General features: G+C 49.2%; 30 non-coding genes across 30 annotated transcripts; all 30 read left to right on the top strand.

Annotated features, from left to right (window-relative positions):
• Positions 1-352: 352 nt before the first annotated feature.
• On the top strand, positions 353-434 carry Trnas-uga (transfer RNA serine (anticodon UGA)). The gene has a single exon. It is a non-coding gene; the product is annotated as a tRNA-Ser (tRNA).
• Positions 435-1,045: 611 nt separating this feature from the next.
• Trnaf-gaa (transfer RNA phenylalanine (anticodon GAA)) lies at positions 1,046-1,118 on the top strand. Its single transcript has one exon. It is a non-coding gene; the product is annotated as a tRNA-Phe (tRNA).
• Positions 1,119-1,657: 539 nt separating this feature from the next.
• On the top strand, positions 1,658-1,730 carry Trnak-uuu (transfer RNA lysine (anticodon UUU)). The gene has a single exon. It is a non-coding gene; the product is annotated as a tRNA-Lys (tRNA).
• A 138-nt stretch (positions 1,731-1,868) lies between these two features.
• Positions 1,869-1,950, top strand: Trnas-cga (transfer RNA serine (anticodon CGA)). Its single transcript has one exon. It is a non-coding gene; the product is annotated as a tRNA-Ser (tRNA).
• A 686-nt stretch (positions 1,951-2,636) lies between these two features.
• On the top strand, positions 2,637-2,718 carry Trnas-uga (transfer RNA serine (anticodon UGA)). Its single transcript has one exon. It is a non-coding gene; the product is annotated as a tRNA-Ser (tRNA).
• Positions 2,719-3,329: 611 nt separating this feature from the next.
• Positions 3,330-3,402, top strand: Trnaf-gaa (transfer RNA phenylalanine (anticodon GAA)). Its single transcript has one exon. It is a non-coding gene; the product is annotated as a tRNA-Phe (tRNA).
• A 539-nt stretch (positions 3,403-3,941) lies between these two features.
• Trnak-uuu (transfer RNA lysine (anticodon UUU)) lies at positions 3,942-4,014 on the top strand. Its single transcript has one exon. It is a non-coding gene; the product is annotated as a tRNA-Lys (tRNA).
• Positions 4,015-4,152: 138 nt separating this feature from the next.
• Trnas-cga (transfer RNA serine (anticodon CGA)) lies at positions 4,153-4,234 on the top strand. The gene has a single exon. It is a non-coding gene; the product is annotated as a tRNA-Ser (tRNA).
• Positions 4,235-4,918: 684 nt separating this feature from the next.
• Trnas-uga (transfer RNA serine (anticodon UGA)) lies at positions 4,919-5,001 on the top strand. Its single transcript has one exon. It is a non-coding gene; the product is annotated as a tRNA-Ser (tRNA).
• A 611-nt stretch (positions 5,002-5,612) lies between these two features.
• Positions 5,613-5,685, top strand: Trnaf-gaa (transfer RNA phenylalanine (anticodon GAA)). Its single transcript has one exon. It is a non-coding gene; the product is annotated as a tRNA-Phe (tRNA).
• Positions 5,686-6,224: 539 nt separating this feature from the next.
• Positions 6,225-6,297, top strand: Trnak-uuu (transfer RNA lysine (anticodon UUU)). Its single transcript has one exon. It is a non-coding gene; the product is annotated as a tRNA-Lys (tRNA).
• A 138-nt stretch (positions 6,298-6,435) lies between these two features.
• On the top strand, positions 6,436-6,517 carry Trnas-cga (transfer RNA serine (anticodon CGA)). The gene has a single exon. It is a non-coding gene; the product is annotated as a tRNA-Ser (tRNA).
• Positions 6,518-7,212: 695 nt separating this feature from the next.
• Positions 7,213-7,294, top strand: Trnas-uga (transfer RNA serine (anticodon UGA)). The gene has a single exon. It is a non-coding gene; the product is annotated as a tRNA-Ser (tRNA).
• Positions 7,295-7,905: 611 nt separating this feature from the next.
• Positions 7,906-7,978, top strand: Trnaf-gaa (transfer RNA phenylalanine (anticodon GAA)). Its single transcript has one exon. It is a non-coding gene; the product is annotated as a tRNA-Phe (tRNA).
• A 539-nt stretch (positions 7,979-8,517) lies between these two features.
• On the top strand, positions 8,518-8,590 carry Trnak-uuu (transfer RNA lysine (anticodon UUU)). The gene has a single exon. It is a non-coding gene; the product is annotated as a tRNA-Lys (tRNA).
• A 138-nt stretch (positions 8,591-8,728) lies between these two features.
• Positions 8,729-8,810, top strand: Trnas-cga (transfer RNA serine (anticodon CGA)). Its single transcript has one exon. It is a non-coding gene; the product is annotated as a tRNA-Ser (tRNA).
• A 687-nt stretch (positions 8,811-9,497) lies between these two features.
• On the top strand, positions 9,498-9,579 carry Trnas-uga (transfer RNA serine (anticodon UGA)). The gene has a single exon. It is a non-coding gene; the product is annotated as a tRNA-Ser (tRNA).
• A 611-nt stretch (positions 9,580-10,190) lies between these two features.
• Positions 10,191-10,263, top strand: Trnaf-gaa (transfer RNA phenylalanine (anticodon GAA)). The gene has a single exon. It is a non-coding gene; the product is annotated as a tRNA-Phe (tRNA).
• A 539-nt stretch (positions 10,264-10,802) lies between these two features.
• Positions 10,803-10,875, top strand: Trnak-uuu (transfer RNA lysine (anticodon UUU)). The gene has a single exon. It is a non-coding gene; the product is annotated as a tRNA-Lys (tRNA).
• A 138-nt stretch (positions 10,876-11,013) lies between these two features.
• Trnas-cga (transfer RNA serine (anticodon CGA)) lies at positions 11,014-11,095 on the top strand. The gene has a single exon. It is a non-coding gene; the product is annotated as a tRNA-Ser (tRNA).
• A 688-nt stretch (positions 11,096-11,783) lies between these two features.
• On the top strand, positions 11,784-11,865 carry Trnas-uga (transfer RNA serine (anticodon UGA)). Its single transcript has one exon. It is a non-coding gene; the product is annotated as a tRNA-Ser (tRNA).
• A 611-nt stretch (positions 11,866-12,476) lies between these two features.
• Trnaf-gaa (transfer RNA phenylalanine (anticodon GAA)) lies at positions 12,477-12,549 on the top strand. The gene has a single exon. It is a non-coding gene; the product is annotated as a tRNA-Phe (tRNA).
• Positions 12,550-13,088: 539 nt separating this feature from the next.
• Positions 13,089-13,161, top strand: Trnak-uuu (transfer RNA lysine (anticodon UUU)). Its single transcript has one exon. It is a non-coding gene; the product is annotated as a tRNA-Lys (tRNA).
• A 138-nt stretch (positions 13,162-13,299) lies between these two features.
• Positions 13,300-13,381, top strand: Trnas-cga (transfer RNA serine (anticodon CGA)). The gene has a single exon. It is a non-coding gene; the product is annotated as a tRNA-Ser (tRNA).
• A 694-nt stretch (positions 13,382-14,075) lies between these two features.
• Trnas-uga (transfer RNA serine (anticodon UGA)) lies at positions 14,076-14,157 on the top strand. Its single transcript has one exon. It is a non-coding gene; the product is annotated as a tRNA-Ser (tRNA).
• A 611-nt stretch (positions 14,158-14,768) lies between these two features.
• Positions 14,769-14,841, top strand: Trnaf-gaa (transfer RNA phenylalanine (anticodon GAA)). The gene has a single exon. It is a non-coding gene; the product is annotated as a tRNA-Phe (tRNA).
• Positions 14,842-15,380: 539 nt separating this feature from the next.
• Trnak-uuu (transfer RNA lysine (anticodon UUU)) lies at positions 15,381-15,453 on the top strand. The gene has a single exon. It is a non-coding gene; the product is annotated as a tRNA-Lys (tRNA).
• Positions 15,454-15,591: 138 nt separating this feature from the next.
• Trnas-cga (transfer RNA serine (anticodon CGA)) lies at positions 15,592-15,673 on the top strand. The gene has a single exon. It is a non-coding gene; the product is annotated as a tRNA-Ser (tRNA).
• A 687-nt stretch (positions 15,674-16,360) lies between these two features.
• On the top strand, positions 16,361-16,442 carry Trnas-uga (transfer RNA serine (anticodon UGA)). The gene has a single exon. It is a non-coding gene; the product is annotated as a tRNA-Ser (tRNA).
• A 611-nt stretch (positions 16,443-17,053) lies between these two features.
• Positions 17,054-17,126, top strand: Trnaf-gaa (transfer RNA phenylalanine (anticodon GAA)). Its single transcript has one exon. It is a non-coding gene; the product is annotated as a tRNA-Phe (tRNA).
• The last annotated feature ends 246 nt before the right edge of the window (positions 17,127-17,372 follow it).

Below are 17,372 nucleotides of genomic sequence, written 5' to 3'. Positions count from 1 at the left end.
AGGTATGTCCATCGTTTTAAGACGACAGAAAACTAGCGTCAGCGGTGCGTCAGTGGGAAGTCGGTGAAGTCGCCATTGGAGCCATAAGCCAGCAATTACGACATGCGAAACACTCGCACACCACGCAGCTGTACGATAATGCTCGTGCGTGGGCCCGCATAGCTGAGTCGGTAGAGCGTTAGGTTTTCAACCGAAGGGTCCTGGGTTCAAGTCCCTGTCTGGGCGAAAATTAGTACACTTTCGTAACGGCTAATGGAAACCCTACAGCAAAGAGTGAGGCCACGCCGTTTTCTGCCATCATATTGCTTCTAAAGATGGCGGTTTGACTTGTCGGGAGTCGCTTCCGCCACCGGCAGTCGTGGCCGAGTGGTTAAGGCGTCTGACTTGAAATCAGATTCCCTCTGGGAGCGTAGGTTCGAGTCCTGCCGACTGCGAAAATTTTCTCGCTCTCAAAAGGCGGACGTTGAGCTGCATCCTAGCAGTTGCGTCACTACTAAACACGTGGGTCACCAGCAATGTGCAGTGTTATTTGATCGAGGGCGCAGCGTTACAGTCGCGCCCAGAAGCCGCAGCTCATCTCCTCGTCTCACAGCCGTCCACCAGGTGTTAGTACAAGTGTCGCCTCACTGGGCAGTGCAGATGTGTCCATTTTAGCTTGCAGACGATGACGTGTAGCAATTTATGAGCTAACGCAAGTCGAATGTTTTACCATGTGTATCTGCTAGATACTGCCTCTCATATGGTGGAGAGGCTCACTCCTTCTTGTGTCTCGTTCTCTGCACACGAGTTGCCCCTGGCATCGATATAGCACGGGTTTTCTAGCGTCAGCGTGGCGTCACGTCAAGTCAGCGAATTCAATATCACACGAATCGAGTCGACATGTTTGCTTGTTACGATGACGGAAGCTGAAGAAATGTGTGTGGAACTTCACTGCATCGGCTGCTCGCCCTTCAGCGTCCCTGTGTCTTATCAGACGAAGGTGACTGTGAAATTGGCAACGAGGCAGAAGTGAACGAACACATGCAAATGGCAACCTTCGCCGTCAGCCGAAATAGCTCAGTTGGGAGAGCGTTAGACTGAAGATCTAAAGGTCCATGGTTCGATCCCGGGTTTCGGCAGGTACTCGTTTTGATGCGACGCCAATGGAATTACTCTGCGTTTGTGATAATGCAACTACCGCTGACAACAAAAATGACTCTCTCCTGTAGCTGTTCTGGTTGTCTATTGCATGCCACAAGAGGAACTTACTAGATAACTAACTCCCTTAGAAGCAAAAGAATTAAAAATATCCTACCGACTGCATTCCTTTTTCTGTGTCAGGTGGTGAAGAACGTCTTCAACGGAACCGTGAAATGAGCGAAAGCGTGGGAAACATTGCATTCGAAATGCTTGTGAATTTTCCAATTGCCCAGTGAGTGTCGACAAAACACGTAAATTCTCTGCTCCAACGTATGAGACGTAACAACTGGTGCAATTTGTTGTTGCATCGTGTGTCAGCAGTCTTCGATAGTGTGTTACGGGCTTAGCGCGATAAGTTTGTAGACAGCATTTAGGCGACGTTTTATTAGTAACGGCCCCATGCAGCGATTGCACAACAGTAAAGGACATGAGTCAATGTATAGTTGTGCATCGTAGGAGATTTTGCAGCCTTGTGTGAGCCCGGATAGCTCAGTCGGTAGAGCATTAGGCTTTTAACCTAAGGGTCCAGGGTTCAAGTCCCTGTCCGGGCGGAAATTTTAATACTTTGGTAGCGATTCGTCTGGTAGCGGTGGAAACGCTACGGAAAATAATGCAGCTACGCCGTTTTCTGACACCACAGCGTTTTATACGGTAGCAGTTGCATGTGTCGGGAGAACACCGCGCTAACGGCAGTCGTGGCCGAGTGGTTAAGGCGTCTGACTCGAAATCAGATTCCCTCTGGGAGCGTAGGTTCGAATCCTACCGGCTGCGTGCGATTTTGCGTAAAGAGGAGCAAACGTTTTCGCACACATGTGACATGCGTGGGCGAATGCGGGTGCAACCAGTGACGCCATTCTCAACAAGACGAAAATTTCCGTTTTAAGAATACTGAGTTTTCGCGACGACCGCTGCTTACTGTGCCTATCGGTTAACCTCGCACTGACGCTGGGACTGCAGAAAGCCGTCGCTGAGATGGTGAGTACACAGATGTGCTCGAAAATTTCATTTTCTTTTTAAGAATCGCAATTTCAATCATTCGAGTGCGGCAAAAGCAGTAGTGCAGCGTTTTTTTTTTTTCTTTTCTTAAGATCTCGCAGCTGCTTGGAGGTATGTCCATCGTTTTAAGACGACAGAAAACTAGCGTCAGCGGTGCGTCAGTGGGAAGTCGGTGAAGTCGCCATTGGAGCCATAAGCCAGCAATTACGACATGCGAAACACTCGCACACCACGCAGCTGTACGATAATGCTCGTGCGTGGGCCCGCATAGCTGAGTCGGTAGAGCGTTAGGTTTTCAACCGAAGGGTCCTGGGTTCAAGTCCCTGTCTGGGCGAAAATTAGTACACTTTCGTAACGGCTAATGGAAACCCTACAGCAAAGAGTGAGGCCACGCCGTTTTCTGCCATCATATTGCTTCTAAAGATGGCGGTTTGACTTGTCGGGAGTCGCTTCCGCCACCGGCAGTCGTGGCCGAGTGGTTAAGGCGTCTGACTTGAAATCAGATTCCCTCTGGGAGCGTAGGTTCGAGTCCTGCCGACTGCGAAAATTTTCTCGCTCTCAAAAGGCGGACGTTGAGCTGCATCCTAGCAGTTGCGTCACTACTAAACACGTGGGTCACCAGCAATGTGCAGTGTTATTTGATCGAGGGCGCAGCGTTACAGTCGCGCCCAGAAGCCGCAGCTCATCTCCTCGTCTCACAGCCGTCCACCAGGTGTTAGTACAAGTGTCGCCTCACTGGGCAGTGCAGATGTGTCCATTTTAGCTTGCAGACGATGACGTGTAGCAATTTATGAGCTAACGCAAGTCGAATGTTTTACCATGTGTATCTGCTAGATACTGCCTCTCATATGGTGGAGAGGCTCACTCCTTCTTGTGTCTCGTTCTCTGCACACGAGTTGCCCCTGGCATCGATATAGCACGGGTTTTCTAGCGTCAGCGTGGCGTCACGTCAAGTCAGCGAATTCAATATCACACGAATCGAGTCGACATGTTTGCTTGTTACGATGACGGAAGCTGAAGAAATGTGTGTGGAACTTCACTGCATCGGCTGCTCGCCCTTCAGCGTCCCTGTGTCTTATCAGACGAAGGTGACTGTGAAATTGGCAACGAGGCAGAAGTGAACGAACACATGCAAATGGCAACCTTCGCCGTCAGCCGAAATAGCTCAGTTGGGAGAGCGTTAGACTGAAGATCTAAAGGTCCATGGTTCGATCCCGGGTTTCGGCAGGTACTCGTTTTGATGCGACGCCAATGGAATTACTCTGCGTTTGTGATAATGCAACTACCGCTGACAACAAAAATGACTCTCTCCTGTAGCTGTTCTGGTTGTCTATTGCATGCCACAAGAGGAACTTACTAGATAACTAACTCCCTTAGAAGCAAAAGAATTAAAAATATCCTACCGACTGCATTCCTTTTTCTGTGTCAGGTGGTGAAGAACGTCTTCAACGGAACCGTGAAATGAGCGAAAGCGTGGGAAACATTGCATTCGAAATGCTTGTGAATTTTCCAATTGCCCAGTGAGTGTCGACAAAACACGTAAATTCTCTGCTCCAACGTATGAGACGTAACAACTGGTGCAATTTGTTGTTGCATCGTGTGTCAGCAGTCTTCGATAGTGTGTTACGGGCTTAGCGCGATAAGTTTGTAGACAGCATTTAGGCGACGTTTTATTAGTAACGGCCCCATGCAGCGATTGCACAACAGTAAAGGACATGAGTCAATGTATAGTTGTGCATCGTAGGAGATTTTGCAGCCTTGTGTGAGCCCGGATAGCTCAGTCGGTAGAGCATTAGGCTTTTAACCTAAGGGTCCAGGGTTCAAGTCCCTGTCCGGGCGGAAATTTTAATACTTTGGTAGCGATTCGTCTGGTAGCGGTGGAAACGCTACGGAAAATAATGCAGCTACGCCGTTTTCTGACACCACAGCGTTTTATACGGTAGCAGTTGCATGTGTCGGGAGAACACCGCGCTAACGGCAGTCGTGGCCGAGTGGTTAAGGCGTCTGACTCGAAATCAGATTCCCTCTGGGAGCGTAGGTTCGAATCCTACCGGCTGCGTGCGATTTTGCGTAAAGAGGAGCAAACGTTTTCGCACACATGTGACATGCGTGGGCGAATGCGGGTGCAACCAGTGACGCCATTCTCAACAAGACGAAAATTTCCGTTTTAAGAATACTGAGTTTTCGCGACGACCGCTGCTTACTGTGCCTATCGGTTAACCTCGCACTGACGCTGGGACTGCAGAAAGCCGTCGCTGAGATGGTGAGTACACAGATGTGCTCGAAAATTTCATTTTCTTTTTAAGAATCGCAATTTCAATCATTCGAGTGCGGCAAAAGCAGTAGTGCAGCGTTTTTTTTTTTCTTTTCTTAAGATCTCGCAGCTGCTTGGAGGTATGTCATCGTTTTAAGACGACAGAAAACTAGCGTCAGCGGTGCGTCAGTGGGAAGTCGGTGAAGTCGCCATTGGAGCCATAAGCCAGCAATTACGACATGCGAAACACTCGCACACCACGCAGCTGTACGATAATGCTCGTGCGTGGGCCCGCATAGCTGAGTCGGTAGAGCGTTAGGTTTTCAACCGAAGGGTCCTGGGTTCAAGTCCCTGTCTGGGCGAAAATTAGTACACTTTCGTAACGGCTAATGGAAACCCTACAGCAAAGAGTGAGGCCACGCCGTTTTCTGCCATCATATTGCTTCTAAAGATGGCGGTTTGACTTGTCGGGAGTCGCTTCCGCCACCGGCAGTCGTGGCCGGAGTGGTTAAGGCGTCTGACTTGAAATCAGATTCCCTCTGGGAGCGTAGGTTCGAGTCCTGCCGACTGCGAAAATTTTCTCGCTCTCAAAAGGCGGACGTTGAGCTGCATCCTAGCAGTTGCGTCACTACTAAACACGTGGGTCACCAGCAATGTGCAGTGTTATTTGATCGAGGGCGCAGCGTTACAGTCGCGCCCAGAAGCCGCAGCTCATCTCCTCGTCTCACAGCCGTCCACCAGGTGTTAGTACAAGTGTCGCCTCACTGGGCAGTGCAGATGTGTCCATTTTAGCTTGCAGACGATGACGTGTAGCAATTTATGAGCTAACGCAAGTCGAATGTTTTACCATGTGTATCTGCTAGATACTGCCTCTCATATGGTGGAGAGGCTCACTCCTTCTTGTGTCTCGTTCTCTGCACACGAGTTGCCCCTGGCATCGATATAGCACGGGTTTTCTAGCGTCAGCGTGGCGTCACGTCAAGTCAGCGAATTCAATATCACACGAATCGAGTCGACATGTTTGCTTGTTACGATGACGGAAGCTGAAGAAATGTGTGTGGAACTTCACTGCATCGGCTGCTCGCCCTTCAGCGTCCCTGTGTCTTATCAGACGAAGGTGACTGTGAAATTGGCAACGAGGCAGAAGTGAACGAACACATGCAAATGGCAACCTTCGCCGTCAGCCGAAATAGCTCAGTTGGGAGAGCGTTAGACTGAAGATCTAAAGGTCCATGGTTCGATCCCGGGTTTCGGCAGGTACTCGTTTTGATGCGACGCCAATGGAATTACTCTGCGTTTGAGATAATGCAACTACCGCTGACAACAAAAATGACTCTCTCCTGTAGCTGTTCTGGTTGTCTATTGCATGCCACAAGAGGAACTTACTAGATAACTAACTCCCTTAGAAGCAAAAGAATTAAAAATATCCTACCGACTGCATTCCTTTTTCTGTGTCAGGTGGTGAAGAACGTCTTCAACGGAACCGTGAAATGAGCGAAAGCGTGGGAAACATTGCATTCGAAATGCTTGTGAATTTTCCAATTGCCCAGTGAGTGTCGACAAAACACGTAAATTCTCTGCTCCAACGTATGAGACGTAACAACTGGTGCAATTTGTTGTTGCATCGTGTGTCAGCAGTCTTCGATAGTGTGTTACGGGCTTAGCGCGATAAGTTTGTAGACAGCATTTAGGCGACGTTTTATTAGTAACGGCCCCATGCAGCGATTGCACAACAGTAAAGGACATGAGTCAATGTATAGTTGTGCATCGTAGGAGATTTTGCAGCCTTGTGTGAGCCCGGATAGCTCAGTCGGTAGAGCATTAGGCTTTTAACCTAAGGGTCCAGGGTTCAAGTCCCTGTCCGGGCGGAAATTTTAATACTTTGGTAGCGATTCGTCTGGTAGCGGTGGAAACGCTACGGAAAATAATGCAGCTACGCCGTTTTCTGACACCACAGCGTTTTATACGGTAGCAGTTGCATGTGTCGGGAGAACACCGCGCTAACGGCAGTCGTGGCCGAGTGGTTAAGGCGTCTGACTCGAAATCAGATTCCCTCTGGGAGCGTAGGTTCGAATCCTACCGGCTGCGTGCGATTTTGCGTAAAGAGGAGCAAACGTTTTCGCACACATGTGACATGCGTGGGCGAATGCGGGTGCAACCAGTGACGCCATTCTCAACAAGACGAAAATTTCCGTTTTAAGAATACTGAGTTTTCGCGACGACCGCTGCTTACTGTGCCTATCGGTTAACCTCGCACTGACGCTGGGACTGCAGAAAGCCGTCGCTGAGATGGTGAGTACACAGATGTGCTCGAAAATTTCATTTTCTTTTTAAGAATCGCAATTTCAATCATTCGAGTGCGGCAAAAGCAGTAGTGCAGCGTTTTTTTTTTTTTTTTTTTTTCTTTTCTTAAGATCTCGCAGCTGCTTGGAGGTATGTCCATCGTTTTAAGACGACAGAAAACTAGCGTCAGCGGTGCGTCAGTGGGAAGTCGGTGAAGTCGCCATTGGAGCCATAAGCCAGCAATTACGACATGCGAAACACTCGCACACCACGCAGCTGTACGATAATGCTCGTGCGTGGGCCCGCATAGCTGAGTCGGTAGAGCGTTAGGTTTTCAACCGAAGGGTCCTGGGTTCAAGTCCCTGTCTGGGCGAAAATTAGTACACTTTCGTAACGGCTAATGGAAACCCTACAGCAAAGAGTGAGGCCACGCCGTTTTCTGCCATCATATTGCTTCTAAAGATGGCGGTTTGACTTGTCGGGAGTCGCTTCCGCCACCGGCAGTCGTGGCCGAGTGGTTAAGGCGTCTGACTTGAAATCAGATTCCCTCTGGGAGCGTAGGTTCGAGTCCTGCCGACTGCGAAAATTTTCTCGCTCTCAAAAGGCGGACGTTGAGCTGCATCCTAGCAGTTGCGTCACTACTAAACACGTGGGTCACCAGCAATGTGCAGTGTTATTTGATCGAGGGCGCAGCGTTACAGTCGCGCCCAGAAGCCGCAGCTCATCTCCTCGTCTCACAGCCGTCCACCAGGTGTTAGTACAAGTGTCGCCTCACTGGGCAGTGCAGATGTGTCCATTTTAGCTTGCAGACGATGACGTGTAGCAATTTATGAGCTAACGCAAGTCGAATGTTTTACCATGTGTATCTGCTAGATACTGCCTCTCATATGGTGGAGAGGCTCACTCCTTCTTGTGTCTCGTTCTCTGCACACGAGTTGCCCCTGGCATCGATATAGCACGGTTTTTCTAGCGTCAGCGTGGCGTCACGTCAAGTCAGCGAATTCAATATCACACGAATCGAGTCGACATGTTTGCTTGTTACGATGACGGAAGCTGAAGAAATGTGTGTGGAACTTCACTGCATCGGCTGCTCGCCCTTCAGCGTCCCTGTGTCTTATCAGACGAAGGTGACTGTGAAATTGGCAACGAGGCAGAAGTGAACGAACACATGCAAATGGCAACCTTCGCCGTCAGCCGAAATAGCTCAGTTGGGAGAGCGTTAGACTGAAGATCTAAAGGTCCATGGTTCGATCCCGGGTTTCGGCAGGTACTCGTTTTGATGCGACGCCAATGGAATTACTCTGCGTTTGTGATAATGCAACTACCGCTGACAACAAAAATGACTCTCTCCTGTAGCTGTTCTGGTTGTCTATTGCATGCCACAAGAGGAACTTACTAGATAACTAACTCCCTTAGAAGCAAAAGAATTAAAAATATCCTACCGACTGCATTCCTTTTTCTGTGTCAGGTGGTGAAGAACGTCTTCAACGGAACCGTGAAATGAGCGAAAGCGTGGGAAACATTGCATTCGAAATGCTTGTGAATTTTCCAATTGCCCAGTGAGTGTCGACAAAACACGTAAATTCTCTGCTCCAACGTATGAGACGTAACAACTGGTGCAATTTGTTGTTGCATCGTGTGTCAGCAGTCTTCGATAGTGTGTTACGGGCTTAGCGCGATAAGTTTGTAGACAGCATTTAGGCGACGTTTTATTAGTAACGGCCCCATGCAGCGATTGCACAACAGTAAAGGACATGAGTCAATGTATAGTTGTGCATCGTAGGAGATTTTGCAGCCTTGTGTGAGCCCGGATAGCTCAGTCGGTAGAGCATTAGGCTTTTAACCTAAGGGTCCAGGGTTCAAGTCCCTGTCCGGGCGGAAATTTTAATACTTTGGTAGCGATTCGTCTGGTAGCGGTGGAAACGCTACGGAAAATAATGCAGCTACGCCGTTTTCTGACACCACAGCGTTTTATACGGTAGCAGTTGCATGTGTCGGGAGAACACCGCGCTAACGGCAGTCGTGGCCGAGTGGTTAAGGCGTCTGACTCGAAATCAGATTCCCTCTGGGAGCGTAGGTTCGAATCCTACCGGCTGCGTGCGATTTTGCGTAAAGAGGAGCAAACGTTTTCGCACACATGTGACATGCGTGGGCGAATGCGGGTGCAACCAGTGACGCCATTCTCAACAAGACGAAAATTTCCGTTTTAAGAATACTGAGTTTTCGCGACGACCGCTGCTTACTGTGCCTATCGGTTAACCTCGCACTGACGCTGGGACTGCAGAAAGCCGTCGCTGAGATGGTGAGTACACAGATGTGCTCGAAAATTTCATTTTCTTTTTAAGAATCGCAATTTCAATCATTCGAGTGCGGCAAAAGCAGTAGTGCAGCGTTTTTTTTTTTTTCTTTTCTTAAGATCTCGCAGCTGCTTGGAGGTATGTCCATCGTTTTAAGACGACAGAAAACTAGCGTCAGCGGTGCGTCAGTGGGAAGTCGGTGAAGTCGCCATTGGAGCCATAAGCCAGCAATTACGACATGCGAAACACTCGCACACCACGCAGCTGTACGATAATGCTCGTGCGTGGGCCCGCATAGCTGAGTCGGTAGAGCGTTAGGTTTTCAACCGAAGGGTCCTGGGTTCAAGTCCCTGTCTGGGCGAAAATTAGTACACTTTCGTAACGGCTAATGGAAACCCTACAGCAAAGAGTGAGGCCACGCCGTTTTCTGCCATCATATTGCTTCTAAAGATGGCGGTTTGACTTGTCGGGAGTCGCTTCCGCCACCGGCAGTCGTGGCCGAGTGGTTAAGGCGTCTGACTTGAAATCAGATTCCCTCTGGGAGCGTAGGTTCGAGTCCTGCCGACTGCGAAAATTTTCTCGCTCTCAAAAGGCGGACGTTGAGCTGCATCCTAGCAGTTGCGTCACTACTAAACACGTGGGTCACCAGCAATGTGCAGTGTTATTTGATCGAGGGCGCAGCGTTACAGTCGCGCCCAGAAGCCGCAGCTCATCTCCTCGTCTCACAGCCGTCCACCAGGTGTTAGTACAAGTGTCGCCTCACTGGGCAGTGCAGATGTGTCCATTTTAGCTTGCAGACGATGACGTGTAGCAATTTATGAGCTAACGCAAGTCGAATGTTTTACCATGTGTATCTGCTAGATACTGCCTCTCATATGGTGGAGAGGCTCACTCCTTCTTGTGTCTCGTTCTCTGCACACGAGTTGCCCCTGGCATCGATATAGCACGGGTTTTCTAGCGTCAGCGTGGCGTCACGTCAAGTCAGCGAATTCAATATCACACGAATCGAGTCGACATGTTTGCTTGTTACGATGACGGAAGCTGAAGAAATGTGTGTGGAACTTCACTGCATCGGCTGCTCGCCCTTCAGCGTCCCTGTGTCTTATCAGACGAAGGTGACTGTGAAATTGGCAACGAGGCAGAAGTGAACGAACACATGCAAATGGCAACCTTCGCCGTCAGCCGAAATAGCTCAGTTGGGAGAGCGTTAGACTGAAGATCTAAAGGTCCATGGTTCGATCCCGGGTTTCGGCAGGTACTCGTTTTGATGCGACGCCAATGGAATTACTCTGCGTTTGTGATAATGCAACTACCGCTGACAACAAAAATGACTCTCTCCTGTAGCTGTTCTGGTTGTCTATTGCATGCCACAAGAGGAACTTACTAGATAACTAACTCCCTTAGAAGCAAAAGAATTAAAAATATCCTACCGACTGCATTCCTTTTTCTGTGTCAGGTGGTGAAGAACGTCTTCAACGGAACCGTGAAATGAGCGAAAGCGTGGGAAACATTGCATTCGAAATGCTTGTGAATTTTCCAATTGCCCAGTGAGTGTCGACAAAACACGTAAATTCTCTGCTCCAACGTATGAGACGTAACAACTGGTGCAATTTGTTGTTGCATCGTGTGTCAGCAGTCTTCGATAGTGTGTTACGGGCTTAGCGCGATAAGTTTGTAGACAGCATTTAGGCGACGTTTTATTAGTAACGGCCCCATGCAGCGATTGCACAACAGTAAAGGACATGAGTCAATGTATAGTTGTGCATCGTAGGAGATTTTGCAGCCTTGTGTGAGCCCGGATAGCTCAGTCGGTAGAGCATTAGGCTTTTAACCTAAGGGTCCAGGGTTCAAGTCCCTGTCCGGGCGGAAATTTTAATACTTTGGTAGCGATTCGTCTGGTAGCGGTGGAAACGCTACGGAAAATAATGCAGCTACGCCGTTTTCTGACACCACAGCGTTTTATACGGTAGCAGTTGCATGTGTCGGGAGAACACCGCGCTAACGGCAGTCGTGGCCGAGTGGTTAAGGCGTCTGACTCGAAATCAGATTCCCTCTGGGAGCGTAGGTTCGAATCCTACCGGCTGCGTGCGATTTTGCGTAAAGAGGAGCAAACGTTTTCGCACACATGTGACATGCGTGGGCGAATGCGGGTGCAACCAGTGACGCCATTCTCAACAAGACGAAAATTTCCGTTTTAAGAATACTGAGTTTTCGCGACGACCGCTGCTTACTGTGCCTATCGGTTAACCTCGCACTGACGCTGGGACTGCAGAAAGCCGTCGCTGAGATGGTGAGTACACAGATGTGCTCGAAAATTTCATTTTCTTTTTAAGAATCGCAATTTCAATCATTCGAGTGCGGCAAAAGCAGTAGTGCAGCGTTTTTTTTTTTTTTCTTTTCTTAAGATCTCGCAGCTGCTTGGAGGTATGTCCATCGTTTTAAGACGACAGAAAACTAGCGTCAGCGGTGCGTCAGTGGGAAGTCGGTGAAGTCGCCATTGGAGCCATAAGCCAGCAATTACGACATGCGAAACACTCGCACACCACGCAGCTGTACGATAATGCTCGTGCGTGGGCCCGCATAGCTGAGTCGGTAGAGCGTTAGGTTTTCAACCGAAGGGTCCTGGGTTCAAGTCCCTGTCTGGGCGAAAATTAGTACACTTTCGTAACGGCTAATGGAAACCCTACAGCAAAGAGTGAGGCCACGCCGTTTTCTGCCATCATATTGCTTCTAAAGATGGCGGTTTGACTTGTCGGGAGTCGCTTCCGCCACCGGCAGTCGTGGCCGAGTGGTTAAGGCGTCTGACTTGAAATCAGATTCCCTCTGGGAGCGTAGGTTCGAGTCCTGCCGACTGCGAAAATTTTCTCGCTCTCAAAAGGCGGACGTTGAGCTGCATCCTAGCAGTTGCGTCACTACTAAACACGTGGGTCACCAGCAATGTGCAGTGTTATTTGATCGAGGGCGCAGCGTTACAGTCGCGCCCAGAAGCCGCAGCTCATCTCCTCGTCTCACAGCCGTCCACCAGGTGTTAGTACAAGTGTCGCCTCACTGGGCAGTGCAGATGTGTCCATTTTAGCTTGCAGACGATGACGTGTAGCAATTTATGAGCTAACGCAAGTCGAATGTTTTACCATGTGTATCTGCTAGATACTGCCTCTCATATGGTGGAGAGGCTCACTCCTTCTTGTGTCTCGTTCTCTGCACACGAGTTGCCCCTGGCATCGATATAGCACGGGTTTTCTAGCGTCAGCGTGGCGTCACGTCAAGTCAGCGAATTCAATATCACACGAATCGAGTCGACATGTTTGCTTGTTACGATGACGGAAGCTGAAGAAATGTGTGTGGAACTTCACTGCATCGGCTGCTCGCCCTTCAGCGTCCCTGTGTCTTATCAGACGAAGGTGACTGTGAAATTGGCAACGAGGCAGAAGTGAACGAACACATGCAAATGGCAACCTTCGCCGTCAGCCGAAATAGCTCAGTTGGGAGAGCGTTAGACTGAAGATCTAAAGGTCCATGGTTCGATCCCGGGTTTCGGCAGGTACTCGTTTTGATGCGACGCCAATGGAATTACTCTGCGTTTGAGATAATGCAACTACCGCTGACAACAAAAATGACTCTCTCCTGTAGCTGTTCTGGTTGTCTATTGCATGCCACAAGAGGAACTTACTAGATAACTAACTCCCTTAGAAGCAAAAGAATTAAAAATATCCTACCGACTGCATTCCTTTTTCTGTGTCAGGTGGTGAAGAACGTCTTCAACGGAACCGTGAAATGAGCGAAAGCGTGGGAAACATTGCATTCGAAATGCTTGTGAATTTTCCAATTGCCCAGTGAGTGTCGACAAAACACGTAAATTCTCTGCTCCAACGTATGAGACGTAACAACTGGTGCAATTTGTTGTTGCATCGTGTGTCAGCAGTCTTCGATAGTGTGTTACGGGCTTAGCGCGATAAGTTTGTAGACAGCATTTAGGCGACGTTTTATTAGTAACGGCCCCATGCAGCGATTGCACAACAGTAAAGGACATGAGTCAATGTATAGTTGTGCATCGTAGGAGATTTTGCAGCCTTGTGTGAGCCCGGATAGCTCAGTCGGTAGAGCATTAGGCTTTTAACCTAAGGGTCCAGGGTTCAAGTCCCTGTCCGGGCGGAAATTTTAATACTTTGGTAGCGATTCGTCTGGTAGCGGTGGAAACGCTACGGAAAATAATGCAGCTACGCCGTTTTCTGACACCACAGCGTTTTATACGGTAGCAGTTGCATGTGTCGGGAGAACACCGCGCTAACGGCAGTCGTGGCCGAGTGGTTAAGGCGTCTGACTCGAAATCAGATTCCCTCTGGGAGCGTAGGTTCGAATCCTACCGGCTGCGTGCGATTTTGCGTAAAGAGGAGCAAACGTTTTCGCACACATGTGACATGCGTGGGCGAATGCGGGTGCAACCAGTGACGCCATTCTCAACAAGACGAAAATTTCCGTTTTAAGAATACTGAGTTTTCGCGACGACCGCTGCTTACTGTGCCTATCGGTTAACCTCGCACTGACGCTGGGACTGCAGAAAGCCGTCGCTGAGATGGTGAGTACACAGATGTGCTCGAAAATTTCATTTTCTTTTTAAGAATCGCAATTTCAATCATTCGAGTGCGGCAAAAGCAGTAGTGCAGCGTTTTTTTTTTTTTTTTTTTTCTTTTCTTAAGATCTCGCAGCTGCTTGGAGGTATGTCCATCGTTTTAAGACGACAGAAAACTAGCGTCAGCGGTGCGTCAGTGGGAAGTCGGTGAAGTCGCCATTGGAGCCATAAGCCAGCAATTACGACATGCGAAACACTCGCACACCACGCAGCTGTACGATAATGCTCGTGCGTGGGCCCGCATAGCTGAGTCGGTAGAGCGTTAGGTTTTCAACCGAAGGGTCCTGGGTTCAAGTCCCTGTCTGGGCGAAAATTAGTACACTTTCGTAACGGCTAATGGAAACCCTACAGCAAAGAGTGAGGCCACGCCGTTTTCTGCCATCATATTGCTTCTAAAGATGGCGGTTTGACTTGTCGGGAGTCGCTTCCGCCACCGGCAGTCGTGGCCGAGTGGTTAAGGCGTCTGACTTGAAATCAGATTCCCTCTGGGAGCGTAGGTTCGAGTCCTGCCGACTGCGAAAATTTTCTCGCTCTCAAAAGGCGGACGTTGAGCTGCATCCTAGCAGTTGCGTCACTACTAAACACGTGGGTCACCAGCAATGTGCAGTGTTATTTGATCGAGGGCGCAGCGTTACAGTCGCGCCCAGAAGCCGCAGCTCATCTCCTCGTCTCACAGCCGTCCACCAGGTGTTAGTACAAGTGTCGCCTCACTGGGCAGTGCAGATGTGTCCATTTTAGCTTGCAGACGATGACGTGTAGCAATTTATGAGCTAACGCAAGTCGAATGTTTTACCATGTGTATCTGCTAGATACTGCCTCTCATATGGTGGAGAGGCTCACTCCTTCTTGTGTCTCGTTCTCTGCACACGAGTTGCCCCTGGCATCGATATAGCACGGGTTTTCTAGCGTCAGCGTGGCGTCACGTCAAGTCAGCGAATTCAATATCACACGAATCGAGTCGACATGTTTGCTTGTTACGATGACGGAAGCTGAAGAAATGTGTGTGGAACTTCACTGCATCGGCTGCTCGCCCTTCAGCGTCCCTGTGTCTTATCAGACGAAGGTGACTGTGAAATTGGCAACGAGGCAGAAGTGAACGAACACATGCAAATGGCAACCTTCGCCGTCAGCCGAAATAGCTCAGTTGGGAGAGCGTTAGACTGAAGATCTAAAGGTCCATGGTTCGATCCCGGGTTTCGGCAGGTACTCGTTTTGATGCGACGCCAATGGAATTACTCTGCGTTTGAGATAATGCAACTACCGCTGACAACAAAAATGACTCTCTCCTGTAGCTGTTCTGGTTGTCTATTGCATGCCACAAGAGGAACTTACTAGATAACTAACTCCCTTAGAAGCAAAAGAATTAAAAATATCCTACCGACTGCATTCCTTTTTCTGTGTCAGGTGGTGAAGAACGTCTTCAACGGAACCGTGAAATGAGCGAAAGCGTGGGAAACATTGCATTCGAAATGCTTGTGAATTTTCCAATTGCCCAGTGAGTGTCGACAAAACACGTAAATTCTCTGCTCCAACGTATGAGACGTAACAACTGGTGCAATTTGTTGTTGCATCGTGTGTCAGCAGTCTTCGATAGTGTGTTACGGGCTTAGCGCGATAAGTTTGTAGACAGCATTTAGGCGACGTTTTATTAGTAACGGCCCCATGCAGCGATTGCACAACAGTAAAGGACATGAGTCAATGTATAGTTGTGCATCGTAGGAGATTTTGCAGCCTTGTGTGAGCCCGGATAGCTCAGTCGGTAGAGCATTAGGCTTTTAACCTAAGGGTCCAGGGTTCAAGTCCCTGTCCGGGCGGAAATTTTAATACTTTGGTAGCGATTCGTCTGGTAGCGGTGGAAACGCTACGGAAAATAATGCAGCTACGCCGTTTTCTGACACCACAGCGTTTTATACGGTAGCAGTTGCATGTGTCGGGAGAACACCGCGCTAACGGCAGTCGTGGCCGAGTGGTTAAGGCGTCTGACTCGAAATCAGATTCCCTCTGGGAGCGTAGGTTCGAATCCTACCGGCTGCGTGCGATTTTGCGTAAAGAGGAGCAAACGTTTTCGCACACATGTGACATGCGTGGGCGAATGCGGGTGCAACCAGTGACGCCATTCTCAACAAGACGAAAATTTCCGTTTTAAGAATACTGAGTTTTCGCGACGACCGCTGCTTACTGTGCCTATCGGTTAACCTCGCACTGACGCTGGGACTGCAGAAAGCCGTCGCTGAGATGGTGAGTACACAGATGTGCTCGAAAATTTCATTTTCTTTTTAAGAATCGCAATTTCAATCATTCGAGTGCGGCAAAAGCAGTAGTGCAGCGTTTTTTTTTTTTTCTTTTCTTAAGATCTCGCAGCTGCTTGGAGGTATGTCCATCGTTTTAAGACGACAGAAAACTAGCGTCAGCGGTGCGTCAGTGGGAAGTCGGTGAAGTCGCCATTGGAGCCATAAGCCAGCAATTACGACATGCGAAACACTCGCACACCACGCAGCTGTACGATAATGCTCGTGCGTGGGCCCGCATAGCTGAGTCGGTAGAGCGTTAGGTTTTCAACCGAAGGGTCCTGGGTTCAAGTCCCTGTCTGGGCGAAAATTAGTACACTTTCGTAACGGCTAATGGAAACCCTACAGCAAAGAGTGAGGCCACGCCGTTTTCTGCCATCATATTGCTTCTAAAGATGGCGGTTTGACTTGTCGGGAGTCGCTTCCGCCACCGGCAGTCGTGGCCGAGTGGTTAAGGCGTCTGACTTGAAATCAGATTCCCTCTGGGAGCGTAGGTTCGAGTCCTGCCGACTGCGAAAATTTTCTCGCTCTCAAAAGGCGGACGTTGAGCTGCATCCTAGCAGTTGCGTCACTACTAAACACGTGGGTCACCAGCAATGTGCAGTGTTATTTGATCGAGGGCGCAGCGTTACAGTCGCGCCCAGAAGCCGCAGCTCATCTCCTCGTCTCACAGCCGTCCACCAGGTGTTAGTACAAGTGTCGCCTCACTGGGCAGTGCAGATGTGTCCATTTTAGCTTGCAGACGATGACGTGTAGCAATTTATGAGCTAACGCAAGTCGAATGTTTTACCATGTGTATCTGCTAGATACTGCCTCTCATATGGTGGAGAGGCTCACTCCTTCTTGTGTCTCGTTCTCTGCACACGAGTTGCCCCTGGCATCGATATAGCACGGGTTTTCTAGCGTCAGCGTGGCGTCACGTCAAGTCAGCGAATTCAATATCACACGAATCGAGTCGACATGTTTGCTTGTTACGATGACGGAAGCTGAAGAAATGTGTGTGGAACTTCACTGCATCGGCTGCTCGCCCTTCAGCGTCCCTGTGTCTTATCAGACGAAGGTGACTGTGAAATTGGCAACGAGGCAGAAGTGAACGAACACATGCAAATGGCAACCTTCGCCGTCAGCCGAAATAGCTCAGTTGGGAGAGCGTTAGACTGAAGATCTAAAGGTCCATGGTTCGATCCCGGGTTTCGGCAGGTACTCGTTTTGATGCGACGCCAATGGAATTACTCTGCGTTTGAGATAATGCAACTACCGCTGACAACAAAAATGACTCTCTCCTGTAGCTGTTCTGGTTGTCTATTGCATGCCACAAGAGGAACTTACTAAATAACTAACTCCCTTAGAAGCAAAAGAATTAAAAATATCCTACCGACTGCATTCCTTTTTCTGTGTCAGGTGGTGAAGAACGTCTTCAACGGAACCGTGAAATGAGCGAAAGC

The sequence above is a fragment of the Schistocerca cancellata genome, unplaced genomic scaffold (genome assembly GCF_023864275.1).
Source record: "Schistocerca cancellata isolate TAMUIC-IGC-003103 unplaced genomic scaffold, iqSchCanc2.1 HiC_scaffold_408, whole genome shotgun sequence".
In the NCBI taxonomy this organism is placed as follows: domain Eukaryota; kingdom Metazoa; phylum Arthropoda; class Insecta; order Orthoptera; family Acrididae; genus Schistocerca; species Schistocerca cancellata.
This window is presented reverse-complemented; position numbering and strand designations above follow the sequence as displayed.